The 21,095-nt window shown below is 40.3% G+C and overlaps 1 protein-coding gene across 23 annotated transcripts in view; it reads right to left on the bottom strand.

Annotated features, from left to right (window-relative positions):
• The window catches only part of SEMA5A (semaphorin 5A), a 502,689-nt gene that overhangs the window by 348,386 nt on the left and 133,208 nt on the right, over positions 1 to 21,095 (bottom strand). The window contains exon 3 of one of the 23 annotated variants that reach the window (XM_078365673.1): positions 17,289 to 17,345. The exons of the other annotated variants lie outside the window; for them this stretch is intronic. The gene's annotated coding sequence lies outside the window, so the exon portion shown is untranslated. The remainder of the gene's footprint in view (positions 1 to 17,288; positions 17,346 to 21,095) is intronic. 23 annotated transcript variants of the gene reach the window in all.

The following is a 21,095-nucleotide window of genomic DNA, read 5'->3' as shown; positions in this document are numbered from 1 at the left end:
AATAACATGGTGTATATCTGATAAAACCTTTTAAATCCAAACGACTAGACATGTCGATGCTGATACACCTGAGTTAATTGAAATTTGTTAAAATCTTTGGTCTCAAAAAAAAAGTCAGACCTCAAGAGCACTAATTACGATTTTTTTTTTGGTTAGGATATCAAAAATAAGAATAAGAAATCCATCCGAAAATAAAATTACCAAAACATATCATATAAAAAAAAATCATATAAAAATCAAATATTTCACTAACTAGACAATAAAAAGATATAAAAATGCAAAGCAGGTTATATACAGTACTCAGACATCTTTTACAGGTTTTCTGAAATAAACCTGTAAGGTAAGTATTATTCCTTGCTATTTTACAGATGTAGAGATAGGACTCAGGGAGGTCCATTGCCAGATAGAAGAAGTAAAACTTTTATCAGAAAGTCCCTGGCCCTAAAACAGAGTCATCTTGCTGTCCCTCACTTCTGCAAAGACTGTCTTTTGACTAAGGACTGGGAGCCATGCTAGACACGCAGATCATCTGGCTGAAGAAATGAGCTGATGATTTATTTCTACCAGCTGACTTTTTGTTGGCCTGAATATGTGTTTTCTTAGGGACGAAAATTTCACTAAGTAGCTGCAGGATCAGTCACTGACCCTGGGACCAGAGACCTCCCTGACCAGGGTTTAATCCAGCAAATGCTGCAGTGGCTTTGTCAGTGTTGTGTGTCAGTTTGTCCTCTGTTGGCCATCTGCACACCCTCCCTTGTGCATGGGCGGAGGGGCGGGATGGGCTCATTCAGTCCCGTGACTTAAATAACATGTATCAGCTGGAGGATATAAGTATACATATCACTTTCAACCTGTGTCTGAAACTGCATCTTCCATCTGCCTCTTCGCCTCTACCTGAGACAAAAAAATTGACTCCAAACGAACCGGGACCAAGCAAACCACTGGTGGTCCCCCATCCCGTCTGCTTCGTGGCTGAGTCTTTGCCATCACAGCTGGAATCATTCTGGATTTCTCTAATTCCCCATACAACATGCTAAACCATAAGTAAATCCCATCACTACTTCCTCAAAAAATGTATCACGCCCCATCCCCTTCTCTCACGTCTGCTACTTCATTCCCACCTTAAGCAGCTTCTTCTCTCACCTGGACTTAGCAGAAGCTATTCTAATTTGCCTTGGTATTTTTCACTCATGCCCCCCACAAGTCCATTTTCTGTGTAGCATCCAGATAAATCTTTGTAAAAAGCTTATCTGATTAAGTAATTTTTCGTGATCGAAAACTTCCAATAGATCTCTTTGCAACCTCCCAAAACTGCAAGATCCCGACCCCCACCAACAAACCCTCCTCCATGGTTATCTCCCTATTTCCACATGACCTCCAGCCTTCCTGTGCCCTGTGCTGTCAGCACACACATGCACACACACGTATGCACATACACGCATGTATATGGAACTGCTTTCTGGTCTTGAAACCCACCAAACTTAACGCCCTGCAGATGACACCTGCTGGTCCTTAGATTCTAGATCTTTTTCTAGATTCGCCCAAGGTTCCTTCTTACTACTCAGGTTTTACCAAAATGTCACCTCGCAGGAAAGCCTCCCTTGCCAGGCAGGCTGAAACACCTCCATTTCACTCCTCTACTAGATTCCATTATTATTTTGGCTTCTTCATATCACTTTAAACTACTTAAAATTGCTTGACTGATATATTTGTGAATTTGGGGATTTTTTACATCCTATTATATGAAATTGATTAAAAGGATATATAATTTCCACAATATCTCCTTTTAATGTGCTGTATGTTCTGTTTTATATGTATATCAAAATATATATATATATAAATATAAATACAAATATGAATACATGTTGCACATCTTAGGTAAATACAATATAAGTAAATAAATAAAGCATTCCATAGACAGATAAAGTATATTCAGTACCTTCAAAGAAGGTAAAGTGAGGCTGGGAAGCTTCAGGAATGGGACAGAATAAAATATACTGGTGAGGCCAATGACAGCAAAATAGTTTCCAGAGGCCATTGTCCTCAGTCATCTCAATGATATGTATGTCTGAATGGGAGGAACCGCAGAACTTAGATTATGACAGTCAGTTGATGTCCTTGTCTGAGTTCTGTTTAACCCACTGGAATACAAGTAACTGAAGTACAGAGATTTTATTTTGTTCTCTCGCTATCCCCAGAGTTTAGGACACAGTAGGACCCATATATGTATTATCTACTAATTAACTAGGTAGTGGAAAGGCCAGAAACCAAGATAGTCATTGTCCAAGTGATGGATAAACTCACCGTGAAGGCCAAGACACCCTCTACTAAATAAAGGCAATGACTCATTCACTTTATTTTGGCCATTGAGTAGCGCTTATGGCAAGTTTCAGGAGAGCTGCTAAGAAAAAGTACAGGTTAGCTCACAGTCAGCCTATTAGGTGAAACTTAGGAATACAAAGGCAATACAAGAATCAGCTTCCCCTAAAGCATCTAATGATTAGCACACAATGCGATGCTATGACATCTCACATGCTGTGAACATACGGTATCACATTCTTCAGTTCATTAGCCTGAAATGTGGAGGACATTACAATAAAGATCTCTGTGGTGGAAAAGTAAATGTCTTCACTTCTGTATGTCAAAATAGTAAAACCTATGTGATGGTGAATATGTTAAGGAAAATACAAAAAGGATCTCATCCTCAATATAAAGCCAGAAAAATGAATGACAGATTGCATCCATTCGGTAAGTAGTTCCTAAATACTGAAGGGGTTAAATACACCTGCTGGATGTCTGACTGTCTCCTTTTGCAGTCCAAAAGAGTAAAAACCATCTATGGTGTTCTTCAGCCTACAAAGTCCCAGTAAATGCGCCGTGTCTCCAACACCAGTTTAGGAGAGACGGCCTTGCATAGATATTAGGAGCAGAGACTCCAGATCCAGATCGCCTGAGTTCAAATCCTTGCTCCACCATTAACCTTATGCTTGGGTTTCCATGCTTCATAATATGGAGATAAAAACCACAGCTGAAAATTATATGAGTTAATTTGAAAGAACTTAGACCACTTACTAGCAATTAGGACGCACTAAAAAATTTAGACAATTACAAACAAATAAAGGCTATGAAAAAAACGCTTTATAAATCTTGCAGGAAAGATATGTCTAACAACCAAATTAGTGTCTTCCTAAAAAAAGACAATGAAATCAATTCACTGTTTAATAAAAGCTGTGAGAGCATGCTGCCTTAGCCTTAGGAAAATTCAACATCTGCCCAGAAAATGTATAAAAGAATGCTCATAGCAGCATTGTTCATAAGAGCAAAAAATTAGAAATAATACAGGTGTTCATGGAGAGAATGCAAATTTTCATGGTCTATTATATCACAGTGAAAGTGAATGGACAAAAGCTATATGCAACATAAATATTAGAAATAAGACATTGATAAAAAATAATTATATAATAAATCAATATTTATCACCAATGAAAAAACAAGCAAAATTAAGCAATATTTTGAATTTGATAAAACTAAACATACAAGGAAAAGTAAATGGAAGCGGCACAGTAGAGCTACTGTGAGCACGAATAAGTGTGGTACGAACAGCAGAGGTACTCCCCGTGATCAAGCCCCCAATGGAATTAGGGCACTCACAATCCTTCTTAGGCCCCACACTTTCCCCTTCCACCCTTCTACCTGGAAGATACTCCCCCACATCCACATTAGAACCTTATCCACTCTCTGAGGTCCAGATCAAGCACCAGCTTCCCCAAGAGTGGTAACCATTTGCCCTGTGAGAAGCAAGGAAGCCTCCGGGAAGCCTGCTTAGGACACACCATCCATGCCTCCCTGGCCCTCAGCGTCCATGCCATGAAGTCTGGCTTACTGTGATGTGGGATATGGCATTCCTGCTGGACATTAAGACTGCAAGACCAGAGGCTGGTCTGCTCGTTACTGTGGCCACTCACTGGCCACCAAAGTTTCTTGCACGTAGAAAGTATCTAATATTTCTGGAATGAACATAGCAACTAACCAAGCAATAACAAGTCACGGAAAGAAGCACCAGGTGGGCCTAGGAGGAGGCTGGGGAGCACCAGATGGACCTAGGAGGAGGCTGGGGAGCACCAGGTGGACCTAGGAGGAGGCTGGGGAGCACCAGATGGACCTAGGAGGAGGCTGGGGAGCACCAGGTGGACCTAGGAGGAGACTGGGGAGCACCAGGTGGACCTAGGAGGAGGCTGGGGAGCACCAGGTGGATCTAGGAGGAGGCTGGGGAGCACCAGGTGGACCTAGGAGGAGGCTGGGGAGCACCAGGTGGACCTAGGAGGAGGCTGGGGAGCACCAGGTGGATCTAGGAGGAGGCTGGGGAGCACCAGGTGGACCTAGGAGGAGGCTGGGGAGCACCAGGTGGACCTAGGAGGAGGCTGGGGAGCACCAGGTGGACCTAGGAGGAGGCTGGGGAGCACCAGGTGGACCTAGGAGGAGGCTGGGAAGCACCAGGTGGACCTAGGAGGAGGCTGGGGAGCACCAGGTGGACCTAGGAGGAGGCTGGGGAGCACCAGGTGGACCTAGGAGGAGGCTGGGGAGCACCAGGTGGATCTAGGAGGAGGCTGGGGAGCAGGCAGGTTTCAGAAGTGATGGAATCATGTCAAGGAAGTGGAAAGCAAAAGAGCACACTTTTGGCAGATAAATGAAATAAAGTCTCAAGATAGAATTTACCAAGAATGGGGGAGGAACAAATGCATTTTGTTTGAAAAGAGCAAAGTTATAAGTAATAACATCAGATAAATTACAGCACATCCATACAATTAAATATTATACAGCTTATAAAACCATTGTAGTAAAATTCTAAATACTGAGTGCATAAATCTAATAATCACGTTGAGTGGAAAGAAAGTGTAGACATTTATTTATCTATAGATTAAAAATAAAGAACAAAAACTCCAATGTTTGACTAAACCAAATTTTTTCTTAAATGTTTGTAAGGGCGAAGAAAATTGTAGATACTTCTAAGTAGTAGGGAAATTTTAAAAAATATAATTCTATATTGAATTTTCAACAATATGCATTTATTAATTTGGTGAATTAAAATGAGCAAAATATTTACATTTAAAGGACGGAGGTAAGATTGGTTTTATGGATAGACCAGTGAGACAGGACTTCAATGCACATATTTCGATTCAGTTCAGGGTTGAGTTGCCAGGAATGGGAGCAAAAAGCGTGGAGGGAACAGCTGCTGTGGTGTGGAGCAGAAAGAGCTGGTTCAAAGAACAGGTGGTATGAAGATATGAACCTTGATAAAGCAGAGGTCTTCTTTCCATAGCATTCTCCAAACTGAACATGAAATCTTTGTTATTCTTATGTGAAGTTCGGCCAAAAAAAAACCTAAGTTCAGAATGTGTGGCATACAGGAATAGCCTGTGAGCCAATGATAGCCACTCCCGAAACTGGAACCTGCGGCCTCTTACTTACTAGATTCAGTTTACCCGGAGGGAAAAAGGTCACTTATACCTAAGGGAATGAAATTGGTTTTATCAGCTCCTTAAGGTAAACTACATTATCCAAAGCTCTCTGCTTACACCAAGAAGAAATGCTCAGACACACTGTCATTGACAAGTACTTTACACTGTGACCTGCCAATACTGCATTTTGGTCCTCAAAGTGGCCCCTACATAGCTAGGCAAATAGCACACACCTCTTAATCCATTACAGGAAAGGTAGCATACCTTTCTTTCTCTCTAAGCTATAGATTGCATTTCTGGTTGTGCACGTAGATAAAAGTAATGTGTCTTCTCTAACATCATATACAGGAGGAAAAATGTTACGCTTAATCTTACTGTTCAAAAGAAATCCCCGCCGTTCTCTTTGATTACGACCACAGTAACAGAAGAAACAGGTCATGAACCGCAGAGATGAAACTGGAGGTGATGGGGCTTTGCTTTAAGGAACAAACTCCTCATTCTGGAAGGTCAGCTGTTTCCCAAGCACCAATCTCACCGTTTAGGATACACAGACAGATCTATCTAGTTTCGTAACGAATCCCATGTATCACAATAAATTGATAGGTTGTAGAAGGAAGCTACCCATGTGAGAAGTCTGGAAAAAAGTTAGCTTACAACTTGTAAGATCCGGCAGTACCTTAATGCCTGTGAGTTTTAAAACACAAATGTGAGACGGTTGGGGTGGCTCCTTAACGGAACGTCCTCTTTTGATTTGATGCCCGTGCGCACGTGCACACACGCACACGGACACGCACACGCACACATAAATGCATCCTAAGAGCTTAACATTATTTATCTACTGTGCCTAATTGGTTTCATCTCTTGAACAGTCTCCAAAGAAACTCATCAGATAATTTGTGCTGAGTATATTTTCCTATTTTCTGTATTCTTGATCCTCTGGTCTTTGGAGCCTTGATCCTGGAGAAACTGGCCCTCCCAGGATTAGCATGTTCCTGAAGACAGCAAACAATGCCCAGAGGATACTTCTGCATACCAACCAAACAAGCCAGAGCCCACACCCTCCACCATCTCCTTAATCAAACTCTCACCCAATGGGCCAATGCTCCCCCCTCCTAAAGCACCCCAGAGCCAACTACCACAGCACTAGGGAACACTGTATAGCCCAGAATCCACCAAAAATACTCAAACTCTCGAATCCATTACTTAGTGTACCCACCCTGCCTTGCCCATTTGTTTCTGAGAGAACCCCAATAAGCTCTGCAAGCCTCAGTCTTCACTCCTCTTCTGCCTCCCAATCCTCCCTGGTCCTTTCCCACGTGGCCCTGTGTACCTGCGTAGCGTAGTGAGCCTCCTGTTTACAGAGTGTATCAGAATAAACCTTTTCTTCAAGACCATCCTGTCTGTGACTGCTGTCTCACCATCCTTGATTAAAACAAATTCCACAGACATTTTTAACACAGATGTCAGCAAAGATTTACACTGAAATATATTCAATCTAGTCTGATTATTATGTGTTACAAGCATAGTTTGGAAGCTTCTACTGAGGAAGAGGGAAATTGTTCTATGCAAATAGAACAAGGAAGACAAAAAACAAAAACAAAAAACAGGACCAAAGAATACAAAATAAAATGAAGAAGACAAGACACTGCTTTTAAGATAAATATGCTCAAGTTATAATACCAAGTGTATTGGCAGAAACTCAATCTATGTACAGCACATAAACACACATGTAGTTGCACACCCACACAACTGCACAAACGAGTGCTCATATGAATAATGCACACATACACTGTCATATTAAAATATAAACATACATTTTTATAATTTATAAAAAATACAAATTTTTACACAAAAAAACTATAGGGATCCCGGCTGTACCTATCAGTGCCAGGGTGCAAATTCCAACTCAGCCTCTTCCTGGTTGTTTGTTCTCTACTTCCATCTTCAAGTGGACATAATACTAGTGCCTTTTTCGTATGGTTTGCAAGGATTTCATGATTTAATTAACGTAAAACACTTAGAACAGTGCCAGGCCCAGGGCAAGTACCCAATAATTGTTAGACTTGACAATGCAGCACTTTAAGGTTATGATAAACATCTGGAGAAAAACACACACCCAACCATTAGAATGTTCTGAGATATATGTCTTTGCATAATATTAATGCTTTTGGGCAATTATTTTTGCAAGATTACTGTAAATTCACATGTATGATTATTATAATAAAAATGTCATGTATCCTTTGGCTAAGAAGATGCTGCAGACAAGAATCGAGATGAATTAGGAGCTTCAGCACCTTCTCTAGTTCACAACACCAGAGCACTGCAGTAGGTTTACTAATAAGTCCAGTCCCCATAAGTTTGTTATACATGGTCACATTTGAAGATGCCATCAAGAAGGCAGCTCTTAATTATTGTGTAAATTACTAGTATTCTCATATCTAGTTACAGCCCAACCACCATCCCAACAGCCTCATCCTAACTCCACAACACCACGTTGATCACGGGTCCCTGCAGCTTGGCAAGTGAGTGGTGCCCTTCTGATAGGAAGAGCTAATCCACGCTATCATCTTCAGAGAAAAATAAAATAGGATGCAATGATATGCCCAATTTCTCTACAGGAAATCCCACATGGCCAAGTATTTTTTTTCCACAGTAAAAAACTAGAATTTAAATTAGAATTTTTACATAAGCATCACAATGACCAAAGACTGCTGACCAAGACAAAAACAGAAAAATACGAGTCAAGAAAACACTATGATATTCAGAAGCCTAGAAGAAATATGACACCAGTGTGGCATCAAATTCCAGATCACGTTAAGTGCATTGGTGGCGAGTATCCGTAACTTCCTAAATGGAAGTCAGAACTAAAGTGTTCAAAAACACCAGAGCTGGCATCTTCATTTATCTTCAGAGTTCACCCCCGCCATATCATACTGGAGATAAAATACAATGAGATCATAACCCTTCAAAAGCATAGCTTCTTGTGCAATATTTTTCTCCAGTAGTTGATGGTGATTCTCACAGATTGGAACAGAAATGGTTATAGCAAGGGGCAGGTCTGGAAGCACATTGAGAAAACAATTTCCTAACAGGCAAGAGCCTCAGCAGAGTAGAAAAGACTCACATGGCTGAGGATACTGAAAAATTGTGATTCAGGTAGATCAGGTGCCAAGCCCTCTGCCCTTCAGATGAAGAGTCTCTTCTATTTACCAAATTTGCCAACAAAAAGATTCCCATTTTCTATGTGCAGTGTCATGAAAAGCTTTGGAAAAAACTATGAGAGTTTGAAAAACCACAGGCCAAAGTTTAATCCAGAAAAGAAACTATGATTTGGTGAAGAGAACCTTCTAGTGTCAGGTTATCAGCAATCTAAAAAGTGGCTGTGCCAGGACTTGAATTCACATGTGTCTGAATCAAAACCACTGTGCAATCCCGTGATACCAATGGTATAAAGACCGACTGTTTTGAGTAACCTGAAAACTTGCAAAAATATTGTACCATCATCACCAAAGAAGAAGCCACATTTTTTAACTTTGAAAAATGTGGGCTGCATTTCAAGATAGTGCTAAGATATTCACCTCTCTGTAAAAGATGAATTTCAGTAACCCAGGAATCCCACTCCTATGTATATATCTAAGAGAAGTAAAACATCTGTCCACATAAAAACTTGTACATGAATATTCATAGCAGCACTATTCAAAATAGTCTAAAAAGTAGAAATGATCTGAATGTCCATCAGCTAATAAACGGAGAACAGATGAGGAAATGTGGTGTACCCTACAGCGAAGGGTTACTCAGCCAGTAAAAAGAATAAAGTGCTGGCACAGGCTATTGCGTGGATGCTATAATATGCTATAAGCCTTGAGAGCATGCTAAGTGAAAGAAACCAGGCACCAAAGGCTACACACTTTATGATTCTATTTCTACAAAATATCTAGAATAGGCAAATCCATAGAGACAGAATATAGCTTAGTGATTGCCAGGGGTCGATAGGAGGAAGAATGGAGAGTTTCTGTTAACGGACACAGGTGTTCTTTTTGGGATCATCAGAATATTCTAAAATTAGTTAACAGTAGTGGTTACATAGCTCTGTGAATATATAAACAATTATGAAAAAATCTCAAAAGGGTAAATTTTATGATATGTGATTTATATCTGCAGTAAAACTGTTATTAAAAAATAATTTCCAAATACCAACTCAGGCTACCAGGTTCTTGTGATGATGGTTCCAACAGCAGCTGGTGATAGAGAAAGAAGATTAAGGTATGGCTGATGACCAGGAGGGACCCGGAAAGGAACCTCTCAGTTTGGGAGAAGAGGGGCTTCCACAGTGGTGTTTGGTGGTAGCAGTGCCTATGGGAGTCACAAAAGGAAAGGAGAGATCTCTTTATATGTGAAGGTTTCCATAGTCCAGGTTCCCATTTGCTTGACATAGATGGTGAAGGGGGATAAGTTACTGGTATACATACAAAGTAAAAGAGCCATATACACCATGGAATACTCTGAAGCCACAAAAAAGAATGAGTCCGTGTCCTTTGCAGAAACATGCATGAAGCTGGAAACCATTATTCTCAGCAAACTAACACAGGAACAAAAAACCAAACACCACATCTTCTCACTCATAAGTGAAAGTTAAACAATGAGAACATATGGACACAGAGAGGGGGACATCACATACCAGGGCCTGTCGGTGGGGTGGGGGGCAAGGGGAGAGAGAGCATTAGGACAAATGCCTAATGCATGCAGGGCTTAAAACCTAGATGACGAGTTGATGGGTGCAGCAAACCACCATGGCACATGTATACCTATGTAACAAACATGTGTGTTCAGCACACGTATCCCAGAACTTAAAGTATAGTTAAAACAAAAAAAAGAATTAAACTCAGACAACTTAAAAAAATATTTTTTAAATTGTACTTTAAGCTCTGGGGTACATGTGCACACCCCACAGTGTTGCTGCATAGGTACACATATGCCACAGTAAAACATATAAATAAATAAATATTCAACAGAAACAAAATATTTTGATTATTTTATCACATCATTACCATTTATCAGAATAATTTGATCAATTTAGATGAATTAAACAATCTGAAGATCTTAAAAAATTTTTTTAATTGACATTCTTCTTCAATAGTTTGAACACAATGCACATTTTTACTGAAATGAACCAGTTTCCCAGATAGCTTGTTGCCAAATTAATATTCACAAAGAAATCATCTCTTCAATTACTTTAAATACTTTACATTTTATATAATTATAACTTATTATGACTTATATTACCTAAAATTGTAAATTAGTTCATGCTTTAGATTACTTCTTTCCATGATTTATTTAATACTTGTGTTGGTAAAGACCTGTCTCTGAGCTCAGAAACTCACTCTGATCCCCAAAATGCATGCTTTTGTGTACCCTTAGACAATCCCGACAGTCTAGGTACACATTTCTTCATCCAAACTTATTTAATAGAAGTTTCTATTCTTTCCCCAGAATTTCTTTTCCACTGCTCAAGCAAGGAAGGCAAATAGCTCAAGAAAACGTTTTCAGTACCAGTTATTCCCAAAGAGAAGAGCAAGCCAGAAGACACAGTGAGCACGAAGGTGGATGAGTGGTATCCACAAAAGTCGTGCCCCACTGCCTGGACCTATTTCTTCTACTACGTACGAATCTCAAGTGCTCGCATATTTTACTGGACAGTGTATTAAGTTTCAGTGAAGACAAGGGTCTAGCGCCATATGTCAGCCAAACACAATGTTTCCCACCGTGTGCGCCCTTAATTATCAAACATTTTCTTCTGCAATATCAGAACTATCCCACAGGCCATATGTTCCACCTCCTAATGTGAGGCCTCAGTCACATGACATCTCTGCAATTATAAGGACTCAGCATCCCCTTGTGGTCCTCTTCACAGCCTCTAAAGGATCACCCTCATTCCACTGTTCCCATAGCGTGGGGCTTTAATGTGGGATGTGCTGCCAAAACAGTGTTCAGATCACAAAATAGTTATGTTCCCCAAAACCACAGTTCCATATATCTTTAGCAATCATCTTTTTATAAATTAATTCCTTGACCACCAGGCAAGACTCTCATCCTATGGGATTTTCTGGGCAACATTTTTGTCCTATAGGAGTTTTCCTAAAAGAATTAAAGATAAGAATCAGCCTAGGGTTGCTAGCTAAGCACACCACAGTCATCATAAGCAGCAGCTTCTTCTCCAAACTGTCACCATTCCCTCTAAACCAATGCCTCTGAGAAGGTCAGCACACTGTCTTCTGCATGCTCCAATAAATCAAATGCAAGTTTGTCCCAGTCAAATAAGGCCCCAAATATGAATTGCTACATACTTGTTTCCACTGGTCTATAACATAGAAAATTATATTCTTATTTGCTGTAACCACATGCTCACAACAATTAACTCTATACACACACACACACTCAAATGCTGGACTCTGATGTCTCAACTATACTTCTTTGGCCTGCTTGTCTCACTTAATGTCAATCCATAAAGGAGGGTCCACAGAACATTCTTGTAATTCCTGCGACTAACGAGGAGATGTAGGTCATGGCCAGGAACTAAAAGGTTCTGCCATAAACATAAAATCACAGAGCAAAAAAAAGGATTTCGACAGCTTATCTCCTCTTTCATCATCTCTCTGGATTTTGTAAAATTGGAGTGTCTCATTCTCACCTCCAATTTCACAAGAGAGGCTATGATTTTACCTATGAGTCCTCCACACAAATGGGACTATTCTATAGGCCTTTTGAGCTTTTTGTGGAATCACACATATGTGAGTTTGAAATATATCCCACTTTCCAGCTTTGTGGCTTTAAAAGAGTTACTCCTCTTTGGTAACTCACTTTCTTCTAAGAAGAAGTACCATCTACCTGTCAAGCTTTTGAGGACCCAATAAGCTCTAGTACCATCTCCCTGTCAAGGTTTTGAGGTTTTGAATGTCAGTGAGGTGAAAAAGTCTACTAGTACAATCTACCTGTCAAGGTTTTGAGAACTCAATAATCTCATCATGCTTTCAAAGGTTCCCAACACACCACCAGAACTGTATTAAGAGGCCACAAGATGTTATCTGTTGAATGCCCTTCTCAGCCTGCCCCAGCAGTATCCTGGTTGAATTATCCCCGGTTCTATTCTCCTTTTCCTCCCATGTATCCTCAACATGGCTTAAGCCCCTCCATCAGGACCTTCTAGACTTGGTCTTATGATAGTCCCTGAACATGGCCAGCAAGATGCAACACAAATTCCCCAAATTCCTGCCTCAGGGCCCACCATGCACCCACAGTTCATCACCCTTGACCCCAGCATTTTTATGCCTACAGGCCCCTTGCCCTTTATCCTCCAAATGCCATCTCCTAACTAGAATGTTCTACCTTCTCCTCTTTTATGAATGTCCACCACAAATGCATCCACGAAAGCCACATTAATTACCATCTGCCATCGCTCAGGAGAATGAATTATTCCTTTCACTTTGCATTGAAACTCATTTTATATACCCCTTATTGTGTCCATTTTCAGAGTGATATAATTGTTTATAAACTTAATTCCCCAATACAAACAAGCCCATGGACAAAGACACTCTTTTAGTACAGTACACATTTTTATCACAATCGAGCTTAGGTCTGAAACAGTGAACAGACACAGGTAATGTTTGTAAGACAGATGAGGAAGTACACGAGATTAGGAAGCCCAGCTCCTCCATCAGGCACATGAGTTTAACTTTCTGCACTGCCCCTTGCTGGCTGGGTGGACTTGGGTGAGTTATTTCACCTCACTAACATTCAGCTGCCTCGTTACAACACTATGATATTAATTGCACTTCCCCATGGGTTGCTATGAGGATTGTAATATTGAATTCCCTCCATGCATCATCTCACACTGACTAGCATGCAATGATTAACCCATACCTGCTGTCACAGTATAATGAAAATTGGAACCCCTAATTTTAAGCCATCTCATACTCTGCTGAAAAATGAGCCTCTTTGCTGAATACTCCTTGCCAGTGCACAGAGGCTTAAACCTCAGAAACAAAGAACTTATTAAAATAGAAGGAGAGAATGAGAGAAAAGGGAAACAGCAGCTGTTCACACACAGCTCTCCTCTTCTGCCACCACAGCCGGTCAGAAACACGACAAAAGTCTGGGTATAAAACTACAGTGTTTTCATCCAAGTTGTAAGCTCACCTAACCTCCTACTGTGAATCAGTTTGTTTATTTGCTTGTTTGTTTGTTTTTTGAGACAGAGTCTCACTCTGTCATCCAGGCTGGAGGGCAGTGGCACTATCTTGGCTCACTGCAAACTCTGCCTCCCCAGTCCAAACGATTCTCTTTTCTCAGTCTCTCGAGTAGCTGGGATTACAGGTGCATGCCACCATACCAGGCTAATTTTGTATTTTTAGCACAGATGGGGTTTCACCATGTTGGCCAGGCTGGTCTCGAACTCCTCACCTCAGGTGATCCAGCCGCCTCAGCATCCCAAACTACTGGGATTACAGGCGTGAGCCACTGTGTCCGGCCTATGAACAGTTTTAAAAGTAGTACATATGATTCCTCTGTTCATTTTCTTATCTGTGAAATCTACAGCTGTCGTATTTCCCAGAACCATGGTGATACAGATTTTCATTAGCTGCCTGCCATGAAGTTAAATTAAGAAGACATCAATGATTTTTTCTAATCATACTCATAAAGTCAAGTGGTTTCAAATAACAATCTCCAGTATGTATATGTTAATGAGAAAAATAGCACCCATATTGCAGCCTGGGTGCCCATAATCTTCTAATACCAGCAATATATCTTTCTGCCAAGGCTAAATCTTCTGTAGACTTAACACAGTTCGAGTCTCTAATGCTATATCACTAGATTTCTTATTTAATCAAATTATTTTAAAATGTATATTTGCAACACTGAGCGATTAGGAGGTTTATCTTATGAAAGGCCATTCTAGAGTCCCACTGGACACAAATAATTTGAAGGCAATTTCCTTTTGTTCAGGGTAAAAACTCTGATTAGACTAGCCTCTGATAGCTAGTTAGTGAGATCACAGAAAGAATGCAGCCACTAGTGAATACACAAACACTAAGACCTTCTAGGTGGACTGCCTCAGGTGACCTCCAAAGGTTAATTCATGTAAAAAGGATACTGGCATTACAATCAGAAACCACAAGTTATGCCCTCCTTTTGAAAAGTATTAGATTCCAGGATGGATTATCCCGCCAACCAAAGAAAGGGCAAATATAAGGAACCAGCTCCCCAGAGCACGTTCACTCACCAAGTTTAATATGAAACTCTGTGGTTTGGAAGCAACTTCTAGAGTTACAGAGTGTTAAGCAAGATACTCATTACTTTACCCCGCCACGAAACAAGCCCAAACAGCTAACTCCCCAGGAATGGTTTCTGAGACTGTGTGCACATCAAGAAACAAAATAGAGTGTTGAAAACGCCCATGTTACAGCATTTCTGTCCTTCCTGAGGATGGGAATAACATTAGGAATAACTTCACAGGAAAACAGACTTCCCAGACATTCAAAAGTCCCAGGAATTTCACCATTTGACTGACATACATTCTCTGGAAGAATTGTTCCTGTCATCCAGTAGCCATGAATTCTAACTGTGGGCTTTCTAATCTTTCCATTCAAAATGCAGCACGTTTCTTGATTTTAAGCAATGTTTAAAGTCCAAAGTCCCAGGACAGCGTTTCTTCTGAGCCTGTGTCATCTTCATTCAGCCTCATTGAACTGAATGATGTCTAATCAAAGCCAATGAGATTCTGGGGGAGAGAGAAAGTGAGAAGAATACTAGACTCACACCTGATCAGGGCTGAGTCAATTACAGGGAAGTCTTGGCAAAGTGACTTCAGCCCCAAGAGGTGCTGTTTCCCTGTGGGTAGATAAGGATACTCATACCCCACAGTCTCTCCAGGCATTCTCAAGGAGTGAATGAGCTGATATGTACAAAGGGTGGGCAGAATGCAGGGTGCACAGCTAATGGTTAATAATCATGAGGTAATCTCCAAGCCCTTTTAAAAGAAGGAACTTCAAACATGCTGGATTATCTTCTGTATCACTTATTACTCCTTATCATTGAATTGGCCATATGGAAGGCATAAGTGGGTAAATGATAAGAGAGGTCACCAACTCATCCATGGTAAGCAGGTTCAGACAGGTGCATCATAGAAGCTCAAAAGTAGCCAGCAGAGAATAGGAATGACAAGATGATGAATATCTGTGACCCTCCTATACCCATCAGGAATAAAAGAAACTTGAGTTTCCAATTGGCCCTGAATCATGATGGTACTACACAGTTCTTCTGCCTTATGTAGTCAGAGAAATAGATATGGAGGAAAGAATTTGTTAGAAACAAAAGTGAACATGGTTAAAATGGCAACAAATTAGCTGTCTCAGAGGACTCCACATGCAGTATTTGTCCAAATACAAACATTTTCCCAGTGGCAATGACTGACTTATTGCTAAGTTCAGCAAAGGTAGTGATACTAATTTATAATGTGTGAAATAAAGAAAACATAACACAGGCTTTTAAAAGGCTGGCCAGTGGGAATAGTCACATAAAGATCCCAGCCGAGATTTATTTTAAAAATTGTAATAATTAGACCTAGAAAAGTAGAAAACTAGAATTATTTTCTTAAACATAAAACAAACTGCCCTCATGTCAGTACTCAAATCCAGTGAGTATTGAATATATTTCTGCTTTGGGGAAAACCCAACAATACTGATTTTATCTTTAATAAAAAGAATTATAAATATCAAGAAAATATTTTGATTTGTATAAATGCATCAAGTATAAAATTTGAGCCTTAAATATTTATTGAATAGTTAAAGTATGGATAGCACTGGGCATTTTAAAAATTATTCAAAGAAATCTTAACAGGTATTAAGGAAGTCAAAACCAAATTAGGAAAGAAGAAACAGATATAGGTTAATGTATAAGAACTGATAAAATAATCAGGCTTAAAATCATAAAACATCTGTCATTTTAACACAAATTTGAAATGTTTATGAGAAGTGAAGGTATGGAAATAACATTTTAAAAAATTATCCAATGCAAGTAGGTTTAATGTAGTAGATGGATTTCAAACAAGTCTTCCAGTAAAAGTTAGACAGTTATTACCATGGAATCTGGAGAACAAAAAATTATGAGATTCTAGAATGATAAATGTATTCTATCAGATTTCTCAGAGAATATACACTCCATTTCAGAGTTCCTTAGCTTCAGCACAACTGTCGTTTTGGACAGGATACATGTTTATTGTGGATCTATCCTGTGCATTAGAAGGATGCTTAGCAGTATTGCCTGGTGCCTTTCATGAGATGTTTGTAGCTCAAGAAACAGTCTTGACAATCAAAGTGATGTTTCTGAGTGTTGACAAATGTCCCCTTCCAGAGGAGGAGAGGACAGAATTGTTCTCCCTTCCATTGAGGACCACTGCTATATACAAAGATACAATCTAAAAAAGGGTATGTAACAAGTAGACTAAACATAAAAGGATAATATTGTGATCTGATTTTCCAAACTTCGTCTTCTCTACCTACTATGCTAATATGATCTTACAAAAAGTGCTACACATGGTAATGAAAACTGTATCCTGAATGGCTATGACATAATTTCAACACAATGAAACATGGATTTTAAAAATCAGTTATATGATGGGTACAAAATAAATACAGTTCTGTTACCACAGTAATAAGGACAGCACAGTTTGGTAAATGAAGTGAACACTGAAATTTAGCCCTCATAACACATTGCCAAGACTTAGACAGGAACCACAAACCTCCCAGGGAAGTGCATTTTGGTCCCATAAGCTACCTGGCTGCATTCACTTTGCTTTGCTTGTGGCAACAGAATTACCAGCCAAGTGTGCACCTGTGAAAGAGGGAAAAGGGGTCAGCAATAAAGAATAGAGGGGAGAAGAAACTTCCTCAGTACCCAGCCATATTTTCCCCATTTCTTGCCCTCTTGCTGCTAAGTCAACTAAGCTATTCCTTATCAATTGATGCACTAGCCTGCCAGATGCCTTTAAGCTCTGGATGGTGAGTACGTAGCACAAAAGTCAATTAAGGAAAAAGAATAGTCTGCAGTCCTGCCTCACCATCATCCTCATCATGATCACCATCTCTACTACCATCACCACCAATACCACTACCACGACCACCATTATCATCACCAACACCACCACTATGACTTTAACCACCATTCCCACCACCATCACTACCACTACCATCACCATCACTACCAACAAAACAACTACCACCATCATTACCAATACCACCACTATGACCATCACCACCACTACTATCACCACAACTACCACCACCATTACCAATACCACCACTATGACCATCACCACTACCACCATCACCACCTCTACCATCACAACTACCACCACCATTACCAATACCACCCCTATGACCATCACCACACCACTCCACAGTCACTTCCACCGTCATCACCCCCACCACCATATTCACCACTATCATCATCACTCACCACCATTTTCACCACCATCTTCAACATCATCATCACCACCACTGCCACAATCCCCAACCCCACTGTTATCACCACCACCACCATTACCACCACCACAACCACCACCGCAATCACAGCTAGCTAGAAGTCTCCCTCTCCACAGCATGGAATCCTATAACCTTGCATTGGGCTCCAGCACAATCAAACTTCTCCTTGAACATAATCCACTAAAGCACTCAAGCTCACACATCTTAACCCCACTAGACTTTTCCACTTCTGGTACTTTTACAATTCCAAAACTAGCTGAAGTCATTATCTTGATCTGGGATGCCCTCTCCACAGAAATTCCTAAGGTACCAACTTATTAAGTCAAACTTGAAACACATTGGATGTGCAGTAAATACTGAATTGCTCACAGATTACCGAAATTCCCTCCTTGCTATGAAGCAAGCTTTCCAATGGATGGGCATCTATTGATCTAACTCCTATGTCATGCTTAGTAGGTATAGGCATGATATTAAGTATTTTATGTTATCAATTGATTTATCCTCATAACAGCACAACACAAGGGTTACTGTTATTATCCACATTTTTCATATGAAGAAACTGAGGCAAAGGGACATTAAGAAAGGTGCCCCAGTTCACAGAACTGAAATTGGAATCTAGGCAGCTGTCTCACCACGCGCTCTGAACCACTGCAATGTGCAGCCACTCTACACCAAAAACTTCCAAATCAAACTTTAAGTTATATTTTTAAAAGAAATGCCATAGAGTCCAAGAGATAGCCAGTGATTTTTCCAACAACAGAATTCTATTTTTAAGAGTCTCAAGCCCAGTCTCCCTCCTCTGAGAGCATTTTGAAGAAAATCTGGGGTCATTTTAAACAGTTTAAAAACCACCGATTTTAACACAAATTTTTTTTCACAGGCATGGAAACTAAGACCTGAAGAAGGGTAGTTGTTTACCCAAGTAACACTGAATTAGTTGGCAGCAGAGTTGAAATGAAAACCCTCGAATCCTAATGCCAACTGGATACTTTTCAATCATCCCCTGGCACCCTGGCTAATCACTAAATAGGTTTTTTACAGAAAGGTGCAGTTTCATATCTATGGGATAAGAAACATGATTGACGACACATGAAAACACTCACTAGAAAAGTCAAAAGATAATCATTCTCCCAAACACACCTCTCACTAAACCTTCAAAGTGTAATATCACACGGTGCAATTTAGGATTTAGGCTATACCTCTCATCTAAGGATCCCAATCCCTTCTTAGGCTACCCTGGGCCACTAAGTTACTGGCCAGTTAGCAATGGAGAAGCCACGTGACAAAAACTGTACTCACTGGATAGGCTGAGTTCATGGTCAAGCAAGAACTGGAACTCCACATCCCTCTGCACATCCACCTGTGGTCCCGTGCACGCCCCCAGCCCCATTCTCCCCTCCCCACCAACACCTGTGAGGTGACCTTTACCTGCATGTGCCCGAGGTTCCTCAGCTGTGACTCCCTCTCTGTAACTAATTTACTGGCTGACCTTCAGACCATCTTAAACCTCTCCATGACTACGTTTCTCCCTGTGCAAAAGTACACTTCCCGCTCTGAGGAGGTGTTGAGAATGATTAAATAGTCCTGGCCACAGAGTGAGACGCTCCTCAGACACTCAGACACAAGGCACTAAATCGGGGTCTGTGTTGTCCGCAGGGTGCTTTCTGGAGATCACCCACGCAGATACCCAATCAAAGCCTCCAGGTAAAGAAAACACCTTTGGAAAACTCTGTGGTTTTAACAAACACGTGACATCCCTCCTGTCCTCTGGTTTCATATTAAGTAAACCTTTTACTGAGGGTTTTTTTCTATATCCAGGTGCAATGCAATTCTAATTACAAAATTTTATATATCTTCTATGAAAATGCCTATAAAAATAATTTGATGGGAAAAAGTCTCTAAATTAGCTTTTGTTTTACCATGAGCATTTCTCTTTTAGAGACTGTTAATTAAAAGTTCACAAATAAAACTGACAAAAGTTTTATTTGTCAGTTTCTTTAATCTGTTTTTATTAAATAAAAGAAAGAGTAGAAAGAACAGCTAAGCATGTGTATATATCTATAATAACTGGGAAAAAAATCATATGATCATGTGAGTCTATTAAGAAAGTTAAAAATTAAATATAACAATGCACTCCAGAAGGACACTGAGATCTTTCTTTTTTTTTTTTTTAGATGGAGTTTCACTCATTGCTCAGTCTGGAGCGCAATGGTGAGATCTTGGCTCACTGCCACTTCCACCTCCTGGGTTCAGGAGATTCTCCTGCCTCAGCCCCTTTAGTAGCTAGGATTACAGGCTTCTGTCACCACACACAGCTAATTTTGTAATTTTTTAGTAGAAATGAGGTTTTTCCATGTCGGTCAAGCAGGGTCTTGAACTCCCAACCTCAGTGGTCTGATCGCCTCGGCCTCCCAAAGTGCTGGGATTACAGGCGTGAGCCACTGGCGCCCGGCTGGATACTGAGATCTTATTAAAAATGGAGTATGTATAACTAATACATTTTCTTTCACATTACACATGCTCCAAATAGTGATTTCCTTTCTTAATTCACCCTTTGAAAGCATTTTGTTCCATTTTCCTGGGGCTGTTTTACTGTGTGATTTCTCTGGGCATTCAACAGTCAATCTCCACAGGATTGGGATTTTCATTTTATTTGTCTTTAATCTCGCAAAACATTCCGGCTACTCTTTTCACAGACATAAGTAAGTAAATAAAACAATCTGCAGGTAAAGAAAAAAGACATTCCTCAGGGACAAGGTTAAAGCTGGAAGCCACCATCCTCAGCAAACTAGCACAGGAACAGAAAACCAAAAACCACATGTTCTCACTCATAAGTGGCAGCTGAACAATGAGAACACGTGGACACAGAGAGAGGAACATCACACAGTGGGGCCTGTTAGGAGGTGGGGGGTGAGGCGAGAAACTTAAGAGGACGGGTCAAGAGGCGCAGCAAACCACCATGGCACACGTGTACCTATGTAACAAATCTGCACTTTCTGCATATGTACTCCATTTTTCAGAAGAAATGAAGAAAAATAAAAATTTTTAAAGAATAAAAGCAGAAAAAAGACATTCAACCTGCTTACATTTCCACAACAGA

This window comes from Callithrix jacchus, chromosome 2, assembly GCF_049354715.1.
Source record: "Callithrix jacchus isolate 240 chromosome 2, calJac240_pri, whole genome shotgun sequence".
NCBI classification, from domain to species: Eukaryota; Metazoa; Chordata; class Mammalia; order Primates; family Cebidae; genus Callithrix; species Callithrix jacchus.
This window is presented reverse-complemented; position numbering and strand designations above follow the sequence as displayed.